We start from the raw sequence: 11,194 nt of genomic DNA, 5'->3' as shown, positions 1-11,194 counted from the left end.
CTTTAAATGCTTATATTACAGAAGAAGAAAAGTTTTGAACAATAATCTAACTTTCCACCTTAAGTAGCTAGAAAAAGAAGAACAAATTAAATCCAAAGTAACAGGAAGAGAATGACATATACACACTACTATATATATGAAATAGATAACTAATACAGACCTACTGTATGGTACAGAAAACTCTTCTCAGTACTCTATAATGGCCTATATGGGAAAAGAATCTAAAAAAGAGTAGATAAAAAAATACATAAATAAAAAAGAGTGGATATATGTATATGTATAACTGATTCACTTCGCTACACACCTGAAACTAACACATTGTAAATCAACTATACTCCAATAAAAAGAAAAAGAAAAAAGAAAAAAACAAAGTAACAGGAAGAAAAGAAATAATAAAAACAAGAGCAGAAATCAGTGAAAGAGAAAGCCAACAAAAAAATAGAGAAAACCTAAAGTTGGTTCTTTGAAAAGATTAATAAAACCGATAAAATTAGCAAGACTTAGAAATAAAGAGAATGAGAGGGAAAATAAAAGTGAGACCAGGGTAAGGGCTATATGGTGGTTCCTTAACATTGTTCTTACAGGTTTTCTGTACGTTTGAAATTATGTCAAAATAAAAATTTAAATAAAGTGAGTGAAATGTGCAAATTGATAATATTGAATGATTCAGATTTTGGTCAAGAGAGATTGTCTTTTTCTGCTGAAATGAAGATAGGAGTGGGGAAGGTGTGGGAAGGAATAAGTTATGGTTGAAGACATGGGAGGGCTGAGTTCTTAGATGCATCAATGATGCCCTTAACTGATTAGGCTCTAGTGCACTGCTGTTCTAACCTAGATACCTGTAGAGGCTGTTCAGTGTCTTTGTCATATGCAGTTTTCTGAGCTGCATCAGGTTTCCAGCCAGTTTGCATTCTCTCCTGATGTTACTTACACTCGACACCTAAACTCCTCTTGTATCTTTAACCTAAACACTATTGTGAAGCCAAGGTTTTTTTCTACAGTGTTATGGGGAAGAGGATTAAGTTTTACAGAGGGAGAAGGCAGGCGTGTAAATTTATTTTTTTTTTTTTTTATTTTTTTTATTTTTTTTATTTTTTTCTTTTTGCGGTATGCGGGCCTCTCACTGTTGTGGCCTCTCCCGTTGCGGAGCACAGGCTCCGGATGCGCAGGCCCAGCGGCCATGGCTCACGGGCCCAGCCGCTCCGCGGCATATGGGATCCTCCCAGACCGGGGCACGAACCCGTATCCCCTGCATCGGCAGGCGGACTCTCAACCACTGCACCACCAGGGAGGCCCATGGCGTGTAAATTTAGATGTGGATGAAAGCAAATTTCATACTGCATCTGAATCAGAAACGAGGCAGTCACTTCTTTATTCTAAAAGCCAACAGCTGCTCAGAGACAAACAGATTGAACCACTTCCTCCTTGCTCAGAAATTCTCAGAGAGCACACACACACACATTTATATACACATATGGTTAGAAGAACAAAGAAAAGGAGCACAAGGAAAAATAATTCATTGATGATGTCATTTGCAACTTCAGCACACAGTTATATGTTTCATATCACATGATTTCCTGCAAAAAGCATGTTCATGAGTCCAGGTAATTCTCTCAAACCAGGAGGTTAAGGATTACATTCAGATAAGCACTAACCAACCAATTAAGACAGACTAGTTTTTTTTTAAGAAAGAGATACAATTTCTTTTTTAGATTTTTATTATGAAAAATTTCAAAAATACACAGAAGAATAGTGTATTTCTCATACCCTCATATACTCATCACCCAGACTGAACAATCCAATTACACTGAGTTGGAAGAAATCATAAAAGAGGAAATCTGCAGTTTGGGATACAGAGCAGGGCACAGTTAAATTTAGCTTTACTGGGAGTTTGCTCCAACTTGATTAATCAGCTAATCAAAGCTCTTTGTTTAATTTCAGTTTCCTTATCGTCATAAAGAAAGGCTATTCACAACTCACCAGGTGCACCAAGTTTCTGTAGATCTGGGTCGAATACTCAAGCTCTGTTAATTAATTAATTAATTTTAATTAATTAATTAATTAATTATATTTAATTAATTTATTTTTTGGCTGCGTTAGGTCCTCGCTGCTACGGGTGGGCTTTCTCTAGCTGCGGCGAGCGGTGGCTTCTCTCGTTGCGGAGCACAGGCTCTTGGCATGCAGGCTTCAATAGTTGTGGCACGCGGGCTCAGTAGTTGTGGCTCGCGGGCTCTAGAGTGCAGACTCAGTAGTTGCAGTACATGGGCTTAGCTGCTCCGCGGTATGTGGGATGCTCCCGGACCAGGGCTCGAACCCTTGTCCCCTGCATTGACAGGCAGACTCTTAACCACTGTGCCACCACGGAAGTCCAGAGACTTACATTTTTTAACTACAATCTGCCGTGTTTGAGATGGTGGCAGGGTGTCTGCATGGAGATGACCATTGGGCAAATGGAACTATAAACCTGGGAGTCGGGAGAGAGTTCTGGGACTGGAGATCTGTTGGAAGTGGGAGGCCATAAAACCGGGAGCCGATGTCAAAGAAGAAGTGGGTGGGGAAGAGAGTAAGGCCTGGGTAGAACTCTGTGGAGCGCTCCCACTCAGGTTACAGGAGGGACAGGCAGGAGCTAGGCCATGAAGCACACAGCCCTGGGAGAAAAGGAAATAAAAGGGGTTAACCATACAGGGTGGCCGAGGGTGCCGAAGTCCCTCGGAAAGAGGCAGGAGGTCACGGCACAAAGACTATGAGGCAGAGATAAATATCTAATTTCTATTCAGCACGTCTCACCCCTCTCCCCCCAACCCCTCTCAGTCTCTTCCACTTCTGGAACGCCTGGTCTCTGGGGGGAACATTGCCCTTACTCCTTTCCCCCAATGCTTTTATTCCCTTCTTCTTCCTCCTTCCTCCTGGACTAGCTAATTCCTACCCCATCAATCAGACGTCAGCCTCAAAAATCTCTTTTCAGACCTTCCAGTGAGATCAGATCCCACCATCACACACTGTGTACTTTTCCTCTATAAGACATCTAGATTGTCATTGGGTACTTTCATGGCTCTTTGACTAATTCCTACTTCCCCAAGTAGATAGGTAGCTCCATGAGGGCAGAGACCATGCCTGGGTCCTTCAAAGTGTAACACAAGTGTCCACCTCCGGGCCTGGCTCAAGTTGTACTCAATCAAGACTGAATGAATGAATGAGGGCAAGGAGGTGGGGGCACATTCCCAGGACTCAAGGCCAGATGTTCTTTCTGATACAGCTCAGAAGTTCCATTCTACCATCTGCGGTTCCCACTCACAACTCCGGGTAACGCCAGCTGACACCATCCCCTGCCGCTGCTCCCGTGGCCAGTGTCCTGAGTGGGGTCAGGCTAGCCTCCTGCCCTCCAGCCTCAGCTCAGCTCTGCAGAGATCGCTGACCATGTCAGTGAGAGCTGTTTCGGGGGACTGATAAGGGTGGAAGCCAGACTGGAAAGAGTGGGAGGTGAGGAAAGGGAGACGGTGGGTGTAGAGAGCTTTCTCACTAGTTTGGCTTTGAAGGGGAGGAGAGAATTAGAGTGGTAGCTGCGAGGAGCTCTGTGGTCAAAGCAGTTTTATTTTATTTATTTATTTATTTAAATGGGAGCAATTTAAACATGTTTAAATGTCAGTGGGAAAGCTTCAGTCAGGAAGGAGAGGTTGAATAAATCGAAGTGAGAAAGGATCCTGAGAGGAAGAGAGAAGGCAGTTCTAAGGGGCACACGGATGTGAATACAAGCTCTTTCTGCCTCACAGTTGGCTGAGGCCCCCGCCAAGAGAGGCAGCCGTTCCCCGATTCCAACGTGGGATGCTAGACCACCTAAGCAGGACTGGGAAGGGAAATGTCTGAGAACTAGTTCTGAGTCATTGTATTGACCGCCCACCTCCAGCTTATAAAGAGGATGGATGGAAAGCCCAAGAGAGGACCAGAAACTATAAAGGAGATTTCTGGAGGAGAGGCTTGTACCATGGAAAGAAGGGGCGTGGGGTGTGCTTCCTATTTTCTCAAATCAACTAGGGGGGCCAAATAGGGAACTCAAAGGGTGGTCCCTAGAGCCAGGGGAGGAAATCTACAGGGGAGGCGTGGCTGTCTGTCAGTGGCTGGGCTTTTACAAAGTGCTCTGTTTGAGAGGTAGGTGAAGGTTGGTCCCATGTGTGCACTTCCCATGGATCAGATGTGGGCTACAAGTTTGAGACAGAGCGGCCAGAGGTTGGTCTGGGTCAAGAGTTCTCACCGGTAGGGACTTCCCTCATGGTCCAGTGGTTAAGACTCTGTGCTCCCAATGCAGGGGGCCTGGGTTCGATCCCTGGTCAGGGAACTAGATTCCACATGCTGCAACTAAAGATCCCGCGTGCCACAACTACGACCTGCACAGCCAAATAAATAAATTAATTAAATTAAATTAAATTAAAAGGAGTTCTCACCGGTGACTTTATACCCCGAGGGACATTTGGCAATGTCTGGAGACATGTTTGATTATCACGTCTAGGGGGCATTACTAGTGGGGTTCGTCTAGTGGACAGAGGCCAGGAATGCTGCTACACATCCTACAGTGCATAGGTTGGGGCAGGTTAGAGGGCAGGATGGTATAGGTTTGGTGTTGGGAAGTTGAAGGGGTCCCCATATGATGGTCTGAACTTTTTCTGTGGCATATGAAATTCACCTTCTGGGACTTCCCTGGTGGCACAGTGGTTAAGACTCCATGCTCCCAATGCAAGGGGCCTGGGTTCGATCCCTGGTCAGGGAACTAGATCCCACATGCATGACGCAACTAAGGAGCCAGGCAAGCCGCAACTAAGACCCGGCGCAACCAAATAAATTAAATAAATAAATATTTTAAAAAAAGAAATTCACCTTCTGCTGGAAGTGAGGGGGATGGGGGGCCACGGAGATTTGAAAGAATGAAGAATTGAAATAGTCATTGTAGGAGTCGGGGAGATAGGCCACACAGAGTAGGGTTGCCAAATAACATGTAAGAGTATGGAGGGGTCCAGAGGCACAGCCCAGACAGATTCCTGGGGCCACCCAGGGGTCCCGCAGCAGAGCCTGCATGCCCAGGCCCCTCCACAGAGCACTGCTGAAACCTGGAGTAGCACCGAGGGGCTCTCTGTTAACAGCTCCATCTTCTTTTGGTGACGTAGGGCTTAGCTGTCCATTAGTCCAACTTCAGCATCCCTCACTGGATCCACACTGATGATTCAGTTCCTTTTATTTTTTTTTAAGATGTTGTTGGTAGGAGTTTATTAATTAATTTAATTATTTTTGCTGTGTTGGGTCTTCGTTTCTGTGCGAGGGCTTTCTCTAGTTGTGGCAAGTGGGGGCCACTCTTCATCGCGGTGCGCGGCCCTATCACTATCACGGCCTCTCTTGTTACAGAGCACAGGCTCCAGACGTGCAGTCTTAGTAATTGTGGCTCACGGGCCTAGTTGCTCCGCGGCATGTGGGATCCTCCCAGACCAGGGCTCGAACCCGTGTCCCCTGTATTAGTAGGCAGATTCTCAACCTCTGTGCCACCAGGGAAGCCCCCCCCCCTTCTTAAGGTAGAAAAATCTTGACATTTTTTAAAATTAATTAATTTATTTATTTTATTGAAGTAAGTTGATTTACAATGTTGTACCATTCTCTGCTGTACAGCAGAGTGACTCGGTTATACACATACAGACATTCTTTTTAAATATTCTTTTCCATTACGGTTTATCACAGGATATTGAATATAGTTCCCTGTGTGATACATTAGGACCCTGCTGTTTATCCATTCTAAATGTAATAGTTTGCATCTACCAACTCCAAACTCCCAGTTCATCCCTCTAACTCCCCTCCCCACCTTGGCAACCACAAGTCTTTTCTCTATGTCTATGAGTCTGTTTCTGTTTTGTAGATAGGTTCATTTGTGCCATATTTTATCTTTATTTTTTAAAGCATTTTAAAATTAATTAATTTATTTATTTATTTATCTTTGGCTGCGTTGGGTCTTTGTTGCTGTGCGCGGGATTTCTCTAGTTGCCGCGAGTGGGGGCTACTCTTCGTTGCGGTGCGTGGGCTTCTCATTGCGGTGGCTTCTCTTGGTGCAGAGCACAGCTTCTAGGCACGTGGGCTTCAGCAGTTGTGGCACATGGGCTTAGTTGCTCCGCGGCATGTGGGATCTTCCCGGACAAGGGCTTGAACCCCTGTCCCCTGCATTGGCAGGCGGATTCTTAACCACTGCACCACCACGGAAGTCCCTGTGCCATATTTTAGATTCCACATATAAGTGATATCATAGGATGATTCAGTTCCTTGATCAGTGTTGACACAGTAACTGCGGGGAGCTCTCGGCCTCCATTGCTCCCACTTTACCTTTACTGAGGGGAGACCTTCTGACTCGTACCTTGTGAATATCATCGAGCAGGGCTCTGCAGCCCGTGTTCCCGGGCTCCTGCAGTAGTCTGTGAGGTATGGAATGGGACACGCAGTTCTCAGTGCCTCTGACAGCAATGACTTGGTGCTGCTGTGGGAAAACAGACACTGACCTTGTCGCAAAGGAAATCCATTGGAAGGACAGGGAGTCCCTCACACAATAAAGGGGAAACTGGAAGAACCTTGTCTGCAAAGGACAGGAACCTGGGAGGCCTTGGGGACCCAGAAGCAGGAACCAACTGAGAGACTCATCCAGCCACTACAGGCATGTGTCAGCCGCCATCTCTTCTCTGCTTTTGCTTCCCTCCATTCAAGGGTCAGAGGCCAGGAGAGAGTGCCTAGGTGGGTCCACCCCCTCCCACCCCAGGGAGGACATACACCATTTCTCACTTCCATAGGTAATCGGAGTGCTGTTCCCAGCAGCCGGGGAGCAGAGGCAGGACTGAGAAACAAGTCTTGGGGATCTCCCCGGCTCTATCGGGAGAAGATTCTGGATGCTCATTTCCTGGAAGAGCCTCCACAGTTCCCAAGAGCCCCTCCTCCACTGTAGAGATTCCTAAACTCTGAGTCTCAGATACCCTTGCCACTCGCATGGAGGAGGATTGCATAACAGTTTCAGGTCATCGCTGGACTCCCAGTCTAGGGCCCCTAATGTCCAAGTCTCACCTCCTCTCGCCAGCCGCCGTCTGGCTCAGCTGTAGGCCTCATACACTGTCTTGCTGAGGACACGCAGTTTAACCACTTCACAACCACAGACACGTGTGTTACACAAGCAGGGCCTGAAGCCTCGTCTTAACCTTGTAACTTTTTTTTTCTAAAAGGGCAAAACACTATTTTAGTCACTGTTTTGCTGGGAGAAAAAGTCCTGTTTGTCCTTATGATTCATTTTGGTGGTTTTTGGATGATGTTGTATTGATTCATGATGACTCAGCATCTGGTATGAATTGAGTGGGACTTTCTCTTGGTGACAGTAAAATGAAAGCTCTTAAACAAGGCTGACACTAAAAAGAGGCCTGGTGGGAACACAAGAGTTTGAGTAATCTACAGGGCTTGAGTCAGTTCAATCAGAAGCTGCACCATCTCAGCAGAGTTAGCAAAAACCGACATGTGGCTTCGGTGTGGTGCTGTCTATGATGTAATGTCTGCTCCTCACTTTCACGCCGATGAGTCTTTGCAGGTCAAACTGCTTCCCACAATGTGTTGTTTTATCCTGTAGCCATTGTCCCAATAGACACACAGGGAAATAGAGGCAGGAAGCTGTCAAGGATGTTGCATCAGGGCCAGAGTCTCTCTGGTTTGTTCCAGGATGTTTTCCACAGAAGCCACAGGCCATCCAGTGGTTCTTAATGGGGGATGATTTTGCCACCCCAAGGGGCATTTGGCAATGTCTGGAGACATTTTTGGTTGTCACAGCTGGGAGGGTACTACTGGCATCTAGTGTGTAGAGGCCAGGGATGCTGCTAAACACCCTACAAGGTGCAGGGCAGTCTCCACAACAAAGCATTTCCCAGCCCCAAATGTCAATAGTGCTGAGGTTGAGAAACTGCTTTAATCCAAAACCACCCTAAATCCCAAGTGACCTGATGATTTCAGGTCATTAACTGACTTAATGAAAAGGCCACTAGTTATGGTAAAAACAGATCTTTTGAAAACTCATGTAATTTCTGTGTTTAAAAAGTGTATCTATCTTGCCTAGATCTTACTCTCTAAATATCATTCTCTGCTGAAAGGAACCAGGGCTCCTGAGAAACGGCCGTTCCAGGGCTGGGACAGATGAACAAGGAAGGTATCAAAGTCCATGGGGTCAGATTAAAAGGACACAGGAGCAGACCTGAAGAGGCTCCCTGTGGTCAAATATGGGATGATTCGAATATCAAAAAGAACAATGCAAATATGCAAAAATTCATATCGGCAGTTGTGTAGCTTTTAGAGGTTTTCTTTATTTAAAAAATAGTATTTCCATTGCTTATTAAACCTAGGTGTCCTCATTTTTCTTGAGCGTTATCAACAATGGAGGAAAGGAAGTTTGTATCATCTTGGTTAAGGTCCTGTAGTAAAGGGAGCCACAGTGAGAGTACAGAGTGATCACACAGTCACCATCAAACAAACCATGGCCCTTGTCTGGGATGGTTGTAGCTTTTGTGTGGGAAAGAGAGTGAGAAAGAGAGGAAAATGTGTCAACAAGTGATTGCAGAATGGATGGATACATCTATGGTAGGGTACTTCAGTTGGAATCATCCTCTTATAACTGGAAACCCAACTCAAGTAGGTTTAAACAATAAAAAGAAGTTATTGACGCATACGCAAGAGGTCTAGACAGTGCAACATCACTAAAATACAACATCATCCAAAAACTTGAATGGTCCACAGTGAGACAGAACTACACTGCTGAAGCAACTACATGCATGATCATCTGTTTGGCTGCATCCCACAGGCCTGAAAGTCTTGTAATTGGCCAGCTGCAAGACTGAAGAAAGACCCCAGAGACAGTGACAGAGACATCGGTGATAGGTTGGACAGGGGATCTTACATGTCCGAAGCAACGTCCTGGAGTGACACTCCACCGTGTACAGCAGACGGCAAGCAGGACACAGCAGCAGTCTTCGCAACTCTATGGGGAGAAGGACGTTACCAGTTATAGGGGGAATTGACATCAGGTTGGCTCATCAGTTACCAGGGAAACCAGCGGCTGGGGCAGGTGGGGGCGAGCACGTAGGCAGTTACTATTAAAGCCCTATGATTAAGAGGATTGGACAGTCATGTGAGTAGGGTGTAGGTGAAGCAGGGACTGGTCAAGCAGGGGATGTACAGAGAGCAAGAGAACAGCCATCTTGAAAGGCCTGACCCTACATCATCTTTCTACAAACTTCCTTTACTCCATAGTTGATAATGATAAAGAATAATGAGAACACCTGAGTTTATGAGGCAATGGAAACACCACTTTTTATAAGGGAAACTTCTAGAAACCATATGGTTCATTTTCACTGTATTTTACAAAATGTTACGGTCAATGGGATAATAGAACTATAAAACTGGAAATGAAAACCAAAACTGTCTTTATCAGTTTGAGAAACACTGCCCTAGTGTGGTGATTGAAAATCCTGGCTACTCCTTAGACTCACCTGGTGAGTTTTGACAACTAGTCATACTGGAGCTCATTCCCAGAGATTTTGATTTAATTGGCCTAGGGTGGGGTCCAGGCACAGGTATTTTTAGAAGCCCTCCAGGTGGTTCTAATGTTGAGAGAGTTGAGAACCAGTGGTCTGCATTTAGGCTGGCCTCAAATGAGACTTGAACAGGAATGTCATCAAGGACCTGTGTTCTCATAGCACTAAATGCTTATATTAGAAAAGAAGGAAGATCTCACATCACTGATCTCAAGCTTCTACTCTAACAAACTAGAAAAAGATGAATAAATTAAGTCCAAAGTAAGGAAATAAAAGGAAATAACAAAGATCAAAGAGGAAATCAATGAATAGAAAACAGCAGAACAACAGAGGAAATCAATGCAACCAAAAGCTGGTTCTTTGAGAAAATGAATAAAACTGATAAACCTCTAGCCAGAGTGACTCGGAAAAAAATAGAGAAAACACAAATTACCAATGTCAAGAATAAGAGAGTGGGGGCTTCCCTGGTGGTGCAGTGGTTGAGAGTCCACCTGCCGATGCAGGGGACGCGGGTTCGTGCCCCAGTCTGGGAAGATCCCACATGCCGCGGAGCAGCTGGGCCCGTGAGCCATGGCCACTGAGCCTGCACGTCCGGAGCCTGTGCTCCGCAACGGGAGAGGCCACAGCAGTGAGAGGCCCGCGTACCGCAAAAAAAAAAAAAAAAAAAGAATAAGAGAGTGGACAACACTACAGATTGTATAGCTATTAAAAGGATAATAAGGGAATATTATGAACAACTTTATATCAAGAAATTCTATAACTTAGATGATATGGATAATTTCCTTGAAAGACTCAAACTATTAAAGCTCACTCAATAAGAAATAGATAACTTGAATAGCCCTGTATTTATCAAAGAAATTGAATTTGCAGCTAAAAAAACCTTCTCACAAAGAATACTCCAGGCCCAGATGGCTTTACTGGTGAACTCTACCAAACACTTAAGGAAGAATCAATGCCACTTCTATACAAACTCTTCCAGAAAATTGAAGAGGAGGGAATACTTCCCAGCTCATTGTTTGAGACCAGCATTACCACAATACCAAAACCAAAGACACTACAAGAAAACATATAAAAATCCTGAAAATCCCAACATCTACTAAATAGACACCCATTCCTGAGATATTCATCACTTGTTGCCTGCCCCTCCACAGCTCTTTTGAAAAGAAGTTATCCTAACTCAGGACTTAGCTCTTAAATGACCTTGAACTGTACTATGGCCTCCTTCTTCCTGGTTCCAGATGTTTGGACCCAACGTTAGCCATTTAACTTGCACCTGAAGACTGGCTTAAAGAGGTGTGCTGGAACCCAACCAAATGCCCTTCTCAGGAGGCTGACCTAAGAGACACAAAGGGAAGGAATAGTTCATGGTGGAAGCTGAGGATGGAGACTCATATTGACTAAGCAGCTGTGGCAGCCATATTAGAACCATGAGGAAAAAGGAGAGGAAATGGATCCAAAGAGTGGAATGGGGCAGATGCATAGGCACAGGCAGAAACTGCAAGAGAGAGAGAGAGAGAGAGTGAGTAAGAGAGAGAGAGAGAGAGAGAGAGAGAGAGCTAGTAATGAGGGAATACCCCAAGTTTCTGTCCCTTGTGAGGCCTAGCTCTTCAGATTCT

Source organism: Mesoplodon mirus (assembly GCF_964341445.2).
Source record: "Mesoplodon mirus genome assembly, chromosome: 4".
NCBI classification, from domain to species: Eukaryota; Metazoa; Chordata; class Mammalia; order Artiodactyla; family Ziphiidae; genus Mesoplodon; species Mesoplodon mirus.
This window is presented reverse-complemented; position numbering follows the sequence as displayed.